Raw genomic sequence first — 10,783 nt, forward strand, 5'->3', positions numbered from 1 at the left:
GTACGCAGTCACACGCGATCTCTGCATTCATGCAGCTCCCATCTGGTGCTGGACTCAGAAGCCATTCTTTAAATAACCTTGCTCGAGAAGCCATCATTTGTGTTCGTCTGTAAATATTAACTCTAAAACCACTGCGGTTAAATTATTGAAATAGTGCTGGCCTGAGACATGCAATACCTTTGAAAATATATTTTTTTTCTTTTCATAGGTAGGTGATTCTTTGTTGATTAATGACACAGCTAATCATGCTCGCTGAAGATAAAGCCTTTTTTTTTTTAAATGTTTATTTATTTTTGAGACAGGGAGAGACAGAGCATGAACGGGGGAGGGTCAGAGAGAGAGGACGACACAGAATCTGAAACAGGCTCCAGGCTCTGAGCCATCAGCACAGAGCCCGATGCGGGGCTCAAACCCACAAACCGCGAGGTCATGACCTGAGCTGATGTCGGACGCTCAACCGACTGAGCCACCCAGGCGCCTCGAGTGTTTCATTTTTTAATAGGTTTGCTTGACGGTCTTGCTTTCGAAGATGATTCTGATGGTCCAGAAAGAAGCCTGTTTACTAGTAGGCGTCAACGTTCGCCACGTGTCCAGACAGAATATCATCCAAGATAAATAATCCACAGCAGGGGAATATTTGCCCTGAGTCTCCAGGGAACAGACCGAGTCTTTTTTACCTTCTTGATCTCAGATTTATGAATCTGGCAAGCAAGTAAAACATGAGACCCTCCTAAGCCGGGGGACTCGGGGATTGTGACATCTAAAACCCCATGAGCTCAGTGGCTCCCTCCTCTTTGAATGGCGCCTTGTGTCACATAAACCATCCATTGTCCTGATCCAAGTCCAACATGACCATTTTCTGAGGCCAGTACGGAGTGTGCTTCACGACTCGTACTGATCGATTCCATTCATCCACCCTTAGCGCTGATGACACAAGAGTATTCCATTAGGATTTTCTCCATTGGGAGCAACAAATGCCAACTCTGGATGACGTAAGCAAAACAGAACACTCTTGGATGATTCCTGGGTAGCTCACAAGCACTGAAGAAAGGACTCCAGAAAGACGAGAAGCCGGGCACTGTGGCCAGGAGCAGGGTGGCACTCTTCAAGGCGCTGTGGTCTGGACAAATCAGCTCCAAACCCATTTATTCTTTGCGTCATCCCGCTCAAGGCTTCGGTTTTCCGGAGAGCCCCGCTCATCTTCCTGGCTATCACGCTCAGCCCATGACTAGGGAAGGAGGGCACTTTGGTTGGCAATCGACCCTTGGGAGAGGGGTGCTTCTCCAAAGCAACATAGGAGTAATGTTACTGGAGAAGGGGAACAGATGTTACACGGGTGGAAATCACAGGTTTCTGCCGCTGTAGGGGACGTGCTAGGGCTCAGAGCGGAGGCGGACACAGTCAGGGGAGCTCACAGTGCACAGAATACATGGTCAGTTGCCCGCCTTAGCTATGGCTCTCAACTTCCTCAGACCGACGTGTGACCATGTAATTAAGTTTTGAGTTCTGGCCAAAGGGATGTAAGGCAAAACACCTTTGCTTTTAAGCTGGCTGGAACGAGGGGATGATGGCTTGACCCAAGGCAGCCATGTTGGGCCAAGAGGTCGCTTTGGGAGTGGAAGCATCCATGGCAGAACATCAAGCTCAGTCTTGACTGCTCACCTCTGAACTTCTGAAAGAGAGAAATCGATACCTGCCGTGTTTATGCAAGCAAAACCCGGGCTTTCTGTTCCCATCAATTGATCCCTAAGTAACGCAGAGTTCATGTGCTCTAACCACCAATCTAGAACTCAAAGCAAGGGCAATGGGAGATTCAGGAAGCCAACATCCTGAACGGCTCGGAGATGGAGAATCAAGGAAGGCTTCCTGGAGTACAGTGCTTTTGAGCCAAGGCTTGTGGAGTGGGGAAGGGACAGGGGTGAGAAGGGGGTCCCTCTGTCCAGCTGAGGGGAAGAGCCTAAGGAAGACAAAGAACAGAAAAGTTTCGCCGAATGCACGTGACGGGAGCAGATTTGTCACACACAGGAGACTGATGAAGAAAGATAACACTGACAAGCAGGTTGGGGTGGGTCCGATTCTGGAAAGTTCTGCACTCTAAGATAAAGAGTTCAGACTCTGTCCTCTTAGATCTGGGGTCAGCACACTTTTCCTGTCAAGGTCCAGATGGTAAATAGTTTAAGCTTTGTGGGTCACATATGTTCTCTGCCACGACTACTTGACTCTGCCATTGCCAAAGACAAAAGCGGCCACAGACAATATGTACATGAATAGGCATGACTCTGTTCCAATAAAACTTGATTTATAAAAATAGGAGTCCAGCCCACAGATCTTGGCTTGCTGATCCCTGCTCCAGGCTTAAAGTTCGCAAAGTGGGTGGCCTGGACCACCGGTCCCTACATAGGGTTCGACAGAAACGTAGTCCCGTCAGCAAACAAGATCAGAAGTGCTGCATTCTCTAGCCATCTCCTGAGCCACACTGCAGAGCAGTAAAGGCTCTGAAAAGTCGTGCAGCAAGGAAACGTGTTGTTCTCTGTTCAGCTGCCAGCACTTCCTTAATTTATTTTATAAGACATCTTTCATTCCAAAGAGGAGACTTTGGAAAGCCTGCGTAAGTGATGAGGAGCCAGTGGACAGGCCCCACTAAGCCAGATGCTTCTAACTGCCAGACTGTGGTAGTTTTTACCAGCCCTCCGGGAAACGATTAAAGTAACATCGGTCTCGTAAGGTCGTCAAAATGCAACATTTATTCAATTCGCAGAACTCTCCTTAGTCTGCAGATGATGTCCTTGTTACTTTGGCGTCTAATTCTTTTCCTTTTGCAAAGTGCTGGTTTCACAGGAAGGTAACCATTGTTCTTCTAAATCCACTCAGTAGGCAAAACAAACGGGTGCCTGGGTGGCTCAGTCGATTAAGCGTCCGACTTCGGCTCAGGTCATGATCTCACGGTTTGTGAGTTTGAGCCCCGCGTCGGGCTCTGTGCGGACAGCTCGGAGCCTGGAGCCTGCTTCGGATTCTGTCTCTGCCTCTCTGCCCCTCCCCTACTTGCTCTCTGTCTCTCTGTCTCTCTCACATATAAGAAATAAAACATTAAAAAATTTTTTTAAAAAGTAGGCGAAACAAAAAGCTATGACAAGGCTCAGAAAATATTTTTGCTTTGATTTTTAATTGTGCCATAGAGCACACACCAAACGAGGCTCTACCCCGAATTGTCATAAAACGAACATCTGTGTAACCGCCATCCAGGTCAAAACACTCCAATATCGCCAGCACCCCGGGAGCTCTCCTGCTGTGCCTTGTTTTTTGTCACCACCTCCCTCCTCTCCAGAGGAAACCACCACCCTGATTTCTGGCGCAATACTCCGTTTCCCGTTTTCCGACTGGAATTATGTCACTTATTCCTTCGTCCCTGGGGTTGATTTTTATCCAATGTGTTCCTGACATCCATCGACGTTGTCGCATCTGGCACAGGCTCATTGATTTGGGGGGATACGATCATCGCACTGCATGATGGGTAATTCCAGTTTTTGCCACTTTGGACCTATTACCAACAGTGCCGCTCGGAACGTGTCGTGCATGCATTTTGTGACTCGGGCTTACGCTTCTGCTGGCACGCACACACACACACACACACGCACACACACACACACACACACCCCAAGCTGTGGCATTGCCGGATCACAGGTAGGAATACATCCGACTTTGGTGAGGTCTCCAAAGACACTGTGCCCATTACGCCCTTTACATCCTCACCAATACTCTGTATCGAGCGTCTTTTTTAATTTGAGCCGCTCTGATGGGTGTGAGTAGTATCTTAGTGTGGCTTTAACCGACCCTCCTCTGATTGCTAAGAAGATTGAGCACCGGTTCATAGACGCATTGACTGGACGCTCTCCTTTGGAAAGTGCCTGTTCGAGTCTTGTTACGATTTGGGGGGCGTTCTGTGCATCTCCCGCCCAGAGCCCTTCCTCAGTCACGTGCATCACCAGTACCTTCTCCAGCTCTTTCCACTCTCTGCACGTAGTTTGTAAGATTCTTACTGGTCCGTGAGATTCCCATACCTGGGACTTGGCCCCGGATCTGAAAGCCAAGTAGAGATCTGTTCACCTGCTTCCCCAGGCCGCTGCTGGCCGCTAGGACTTTCCGCAGTGACATATCCAGGACACGTTTGATCTTGCGGAGACAGAGCAGCCAAACCTTCCGTTTACTTCGTTTGAATCTCGAAAGCCACATGCGGCTACCGTCTCGGGCAGGGCAGTTTCAGAGCCCGGCAGGCTGTAAAGAAAGGACAACTTCACGAATGCATCAATGCTGCGGAGGGAGGACGTGATGGGAAACTGGCCTTTCGGGGGCGAACGGGCTGAAGAATTTAGCCAAACCTCCCGGGCATGACCGCAGGAGGGGTCAAGTTCTTCCACGCCCACTCTTGCCCACCTGTACACGGCAGTCAGGGCGGCTTCTAACACTCACGCCCAGTCCCGCCCACGCCCCTGTCCAACCCATAACGCTATCTTCAAGTCTGTTAGACAAACAACAGGAACACAGGACAGTCCTCCCTGACCGCCCAGACCCAGCCCGCCGTGCCCCACCCTCCAAGGCCACATCCGTTACGCCTGTGCTTTTCCTTCCTCACACTTCTCACAGCTCAAACCATCCATTGGTCTGATGTGTGTCTTCCACCCCCAAATCATGTCCCCTGGGGGGGGGGGTGAACAATACCTCCTCCTTTCCTCAGTATCCCCAGTAGGCCGGCACATAGCAAAATCTCCACCCATACCTGTTCGGCGAATGAACGAGTCACAGACCGGCCACAAGCAGTGCCCCGTGAGGTCTTACAGGCTCAGGCTTTAGAGGCAGACGAACGGGGTTGGAAGCCCCACCTCACGCCTTCCTGTCCCAAAGCGGAAGCCGACATCTCCGTGACTCGGTTTCCCCCTCTGTAAAACAGGGATACTAACGATCACTCCTTCATCAGGGCGTCGGGTGAGTTAATACGCGTCGCAAGTGTGGACATCACTGCCTAGAGCGGGAGGAACGCAATGACGTGAGTCCCGGAGGCAAGGAATGCCCCCCAAACACCATTAGTGACTTCGCCGTGACAGAAGACAGGCGGGCGGCCTTTTTGCTAACTTTCAAAAGACAATTCTCTGCCATTCCACAAGGCCACGGTCCTCAGTCTCCGCCCCCCCCACCCCGCCCCATCCCTGCGTTTTTGTATTTCTGGTTGCTTTGGCCCCCATCCTCACTGGAATACAATTTCATGGGGTTTGGAAAGAGATGATGTTCCTTGAAACTTTCGCCCCACGGCTCTCTCGAGATTTCTCAGAGATAGAAAACTCGACTTGGCTCAGCTCAGAACCTGTTTGAACATTCGTTACACGTACTTCAAAACCCTTTGGACTTCTCACCCGATTTTACTCTTGGCAAAGAAGCAGCTTCCTGCTTCTGCGAAGTTAAGCTTTCAAGCTTTAGGGGGAAAAGGCTTTTTGGACAACAAACAGCCCTTTAAAAACAATATTTTGAGGAGCTAAGTGTAAATGAATCAGAAACACATGAATTAAGCCTCTCTTGATGTACACATGGGTTTAATAATTATCGGAGGTGGAAGAGAAGGGAAGTGGGGCTGGAAAAGCCGTGTCTTGGGTTTTATCAAATCTAAAATGTTTGAGGAGTAATTCGAGACATTCCACACCCCCCCAAATGTAGCCAGATTTTCCGATTCCACTTCCAAGGAGTCACACAGGATCTTTCTAGTAACGACTGAGTGCTCCAAAGCGCCAGGTTTTCATGGCTTCTGATTGGCTGGGCCTGACGCTATGATTTATGAGGCCATTCAAAGATTTATATATTGCCATTATAACAAATTCCTTCCAAACTGAACAGTACCCAAATGCAGCTTTATAAATATCTTTCCTGTTAGAAGCCTCTTTCTGATCACAAAACTCTCCTTCTTTGCCTTTTCCCCAGCCCCCCCTCAAGCCACAGATTCCCCCATGAGGTCCCAGACCAATGGCGAACGAGGGAATTAATTTTACCATGGCTGAAACGTGTTTCACTTTGGATTGAGTTTTAAATGACTTGGGTCTATATAAGCTGCGGGTCAAAAGGAGGTTAGAGCTAAAGGACTCATAAGTTAGGTGAAGGGTAGAAGGGGTGGAATTTTATAAATGCTTATGGCTTTCATAAAAAGAAAAGCTAAGTTGTGTTCGTGCCGAACACAGTCAAACACTCCATACATCAGGGCACGCCGTTTCCTAGAGGAAATGTCCCTTACTGGTTTGGCTTCTGCCTTTCTCCATTTCAATGACATCATCCGTGTTGGGTAAGTAACTTTTTCCACATGTCACCATCCATGTGTCCTTCTCCCAAATAAATTTTGAGTCACTCAAAGCTCTGAGGTATGCTAACTTCCATGGCTTAATGGGCAGCAGGAAAGGGGAGTGAAAAGTGGTAGGGGAAGGTCTTCCTGTTCTTTAAATTCATTGCCCCATAGGTCTTGTTTCCAACGACATGCTCACAAACCCCGTCTAACCATGGAGAGCAGAAGTTCTCAGGAAAAGAAATAACAGAGTTAAGCCGGCATGGGGTTCACGGGCCGCCCCAACGACCGCATTAGAAACACTCTCAGTGGGAGAGCTGACTGTTTTGGCAATTACACAAGGGGTGACGATTCAGTACCTATGAGGCTATTTATATTAGTCAGCGAGGCCGCAACAATGCCGCGTAACGAGCTAGCCCCAAATTCGCTGGATGATGAGGACAGTCAGCTGTTCTCATGTTCACAGATCTGTGAGTCAACTACCCTCAGCCGAGCTAGATGGACCTCAGGCTCCGGATTGTGATTCTGAGCTCTGGGCTGGAAACTGAGTTCAGATCTGTTTCAAGTGTCTTTCCATCTGCCTTGCCCCAGCGGTCACCCAGATCATGTGGCCGCCTGTCACCCTCTGGAGCCCGGGTCTGCAATTCCTTCTTGGGTACAAACATGGTCACTACGGCACACTGCTTTGTATTCTCTGCAACTCATGACTTAAGCACTGAAATGCCTGACACACATATTCCTGAGGCTGAGAGGAAGACACACAGGTGGTTACCAGACCCAGGAAAAGGGAGTCACGTAGCGAGGGCTCCCTGGATAGACGTAGCGACCTTGAGTCCAAGGGCACAGCCAGACCAAGGCAACCTGGAAGGTGGAGGGCAAAGGAGCCCGTTGATTCTATCCAGGTAGGTAGGCTACCTGGGCAGAGGACAGAGAATGAGGGGGAGAGGAGCCGGAGGGAGGCAGAAAAGATCCAGCATGAACAAGGTGCTCAGAAAAGAAAAGACAAGAGGATGCTGGGTGTGCTCGTAGGTCAAAGGTAATAGACCTCAAAAGAGGTCAAGAGATCTGGATGCTCGACCCCACTCTACCACGTGCCAGCTGGAGACCTCAGCAAATCACTCCGCTTCTCTAAGTCTTACCTTTCCTCTTCTGCCAAAGAGGGTAATCAGATGTCCCCCGTTCACTTGAGACAGTGGCCCGGCGTTCAATAAGCAAACAGGTAGGAAGGAGTGCGTGCCAACTTCGTGAACACAGATCTTCGTTCTCCGCTACCTCTCTAACCCCTAGAACGGAGCCTAACGCGTGGCAGATGGTAATCCATCTGTGGGTAAAGAATAAGGCAATCGAAACCCAATCCGCATCTTCTAGAATCCCCCCAGGGTGGACTCACAGCCTCGACCGCCCGGTACTAAGGCGGGCTGCACAAAACCTTCTTGGGGCGGTAGCCGTTGGATCCGCCTTTCAAACAGGCTGTGCCTTCAGCGTTGGCCATTCCGTTGGGGTCCCGAAGGCGGAAGTGGGTGTCGGGGAGAGTGAGGATCGCGCCATCGGTTGGAAAGCACAGAAACGAGTCACACTGGCTTCACCCAAAGGGAAGATTTATGGGTCCACACAACCAGAATGCCCATGTCGGATCGGGCAAATCAGAAGAAGAACAGGGTTCAAACCAGCCCCCCCGGCTGTTCTCCGTCTCCCCACTGTCTTGGAAAGTGTTAGCCTTAGAAGGTGTTAGCTCACCTTTGAACTTCTGTACAAGCCCTCTCATGTGCCCATTCCGAGGAAGGCAGAGGGCTTCCTCTGGTGGCTCCCTTGGAAAGGAAAAAAGAAGACAATCTTAGGAGCCCAAAGAAGCATCTTCTCACATGTCGTGGGTTCTGATCGGCTAAATACTCATCCCTGAGCCAACGGCCGCCATCTGGGGACGGGGTTCACTCATTGCTCCCACTGGTTGGGCACAGGGCGTCGGGCCATCCCACCCAAACACGTGTCTAGGAAGGACAAGCCCCTGCCCAGCCAGTGCTAATGGAAACAGAGTGGATTGCATGTTGGCCTGTCCTCTGCCCGCCACCTCACATTTGGGTCACCTGCCTACAATGTCCAAAGCTCTCTCCCCCACCTTCTCCCCATGGAGCCTGCTCCGTGGGGGGCACACGGAAATACTTCAACCCTGATATTTTTCACTGTGTCCGCAAAGGGGATACATAACCTCTTGCCAAGTCTGCTTCTGGTGACCTCACGCTGCTAGCTTGAAATCAGCCACGGGGGCATTTATTTACACCGGTGGGAAGAGCTACAGATCAGGAAGTCAGGGTACGTGAACGTCATCGGAGACCGAAGGTCCTTGGTTCCGAGTGTTTCCACTGCGTCCTTCAGAAGCAGCGTCTGCTTGCCGTCTTCCCAGCCCAGCCTCCATCCGACCTCCACGGAGGTCTTCAGAAAACACAAATCTGGGGGCGCCTGGGTGGCTCAGTCAGTTGAGCATCTGACTTCGGCTCAGGTCACGATCTCACCATCTGTGAGTTCAAGCCCCGCATCAGGCTCTGTGCTCACAGCTCGGAGCCTGGAGCCTGCTTCGGATTCTGTGTCTCCCTCTCTCTCTCTTTGCCCCTCCCCCATTCTCATTCTGTCTCTCTCTCTCTCTCTCTCTCTCCCTCAAAAATAAACATTAAAAAAATTTTTTTTTTTAAAAAAGAAAAGAAAACACAAATCTGGCTAAGGGATTCCATGTAAATCCTTTTATTGTTACCTTTCGCCTTAAAATGATCTTTCCAGATTCATTCCCTCACCCAGTCTTTTGAGCTCAGGTCATAACAAGCCATTTGCTGTTCCCTAAAACATCAGGTTCTACACGTCGCTCCCTCTGCTTGGAATATCTTCTCCATCTGATAGACTCCCACTCCTCCATCAAAACCCGGCTCAAACGCTTATCCTCCGCCAGCCCTCCGGGGAACACTGACCGGGGATTCCGTGTACTCAGCACGTCTTGGTCCAGGACTTGCCGTTGCGAGTTGAATTACTCATGAACACGTCCGTCACCCAAAGAAACAGACTGCCTGTTTCGTTCATTGTCGTCTTCCCAAAGTCTAGCACAGGGCCCCACATACAGTGGGAAGTTCAAAAGGAACTCTCAAATGAACAGGGAAAAAAACAAATATGTGTTCATCACTCATTAAATGCCACACACCGCATTAAGCCCTGGACCTTGGGACGGGGCTCAGAACACGGTCCCTGCCCTCCAAAAGCTCAGATCGTGCAGATAAACAAACAGGGGGGAGACCGATCCGGCCCATCTCTGCCCGCCTCCCACCTAGCATTTATTACGTGCTAAACATCTGTTTGCGGTAAGAAAGATGGTTAAAACCCTCCCTTGGCTGATTCAGGCCAGTGCGAAGGCGTTCTTGACTCAGCTGTCATTTGTACTACACCATCGTCACCAAACACCATTGAGCATCCTTGTAGTATAAACAGAGCGAGTTGCAGAGACATAGAGCCCGCATTAAACTAATGACATCAACTCTCGGCAAACAGGAAAGAACAAACAAGCAGAGAAAAGGCTTTGTGCCCCGCGGTGAGGTGGGAACGGGAACGAGTAGCAATCTCATGCTGGGATCAGGGCACGGGGACACAGAGTACCAGGAAGTCGAGACGGCTTGGGTGGGAGTAGGGTCATGAATCACGGCCTCCCTGCGCTCTAAGAAGAACTGAAGGAACGATGGCGTGGGTGACCGGCAGACAAGGCAAAGGGGCAGTGACATTTTTCTGAGTGTTGTCTGTATGTCGGGCACTGGGCTGACCACTCTACCCCTACCAGACCATCGGACACCCACGATAAGCCTAAGGCTAATATTCGCTTTGTACAGATGACGAAACCGAGGCTGAGCAGCGTAAAGACGCTTGCCTGAGACAGCACAGCCAGTGAAAAGGCTGGGTTTCCAACTCATCTCTGCCTGATTCCTGATCCTGATTTTTTTTAAGTTTTTTTTTTTTTTTTTTACCTGTTTATTTATTTTTGAGGGAGAGAGAGACAGAGCGCGAGCAGGGGAGGGGCAGAGAGAGGGGGAGACACAGAATCCGAAGCAAGCTCCCGGCTCCGAGCTGTCAGCACAGAGCCTGATGTGGGGCTTGAACTCACAGACCATGAGATCATGACCTGAGCTGAAGTCAGACGCTCAACAGAATGAGCCACCCAGGTGCCCCTCCAGATCCTGATTTTTTGTTCTCATTTTTTTTTTTACATTTTATTTACTTTTGATATACACAGAGAGAGACAGAGCACAAGTGGGGGAGGAGCAGAGAGAGGGAGATACAGAATCCGAAGCAGGCTCCAGACTCTGAGCTGTCTGCACAGAGCCTGATGCGGGGCTCAAACTCACAAACCGCGAGATCATAACCTGAGCCAGTCAGACGCTTAACCGACTGAGCCACCCAGGTGCCCCTCCTGATCCTGATTTTTAATCATAGCACCTT

At 50.2% G+C, this 10,783-nt stretch overlaps 1 long non-coding RNA gene across 2 annotated transcripts; it reads right to left on the reverse strand.

Annotated features, from left to right (window-relative positions):
* Positions 1-3,083: 3,083 nt before the first annotated feature.
* On the reverse strand, positions 3,084-10,578 carry LOC128312359 (uncharacterized). 2 transcript variants are annotated; one of them, XR_008291512.1, is made up of 5 exons: positions 9,274-10,578; positions 8,054-8,124; positions 7,456-7,637; positions 4,775-4,934; positions 3,084-4,272 (listed from the first exon to the last, which is right to left on the reverse strand). It is a non-coding gene; the product is annotated as an uncharacterized LOC128312359 (long non-coding RNA). The 2 variants fall into 2 exon arrangements; XR_008291511.1 differs by having other exon boundaries at positions 3,084-4,934.
* Positions 10,579-10,783: the final 205 nt, after the last annotated feature.

This window comes from Acinonyx jubatus, chromosome D3 (genome assembly GCF_027475565.1).
Source record: "Acinonyx jubatus isolate Ajub_Pintada_27869175 chromosome D3, VMU_Ajub_asm_v1.0, whole genome shotgun sequence".
NCBI lineage: Eukaryota > Metazoa > Chordata > Mammalia > Carnivora > Felidae > Acinonyx > Acinonyx jubatus.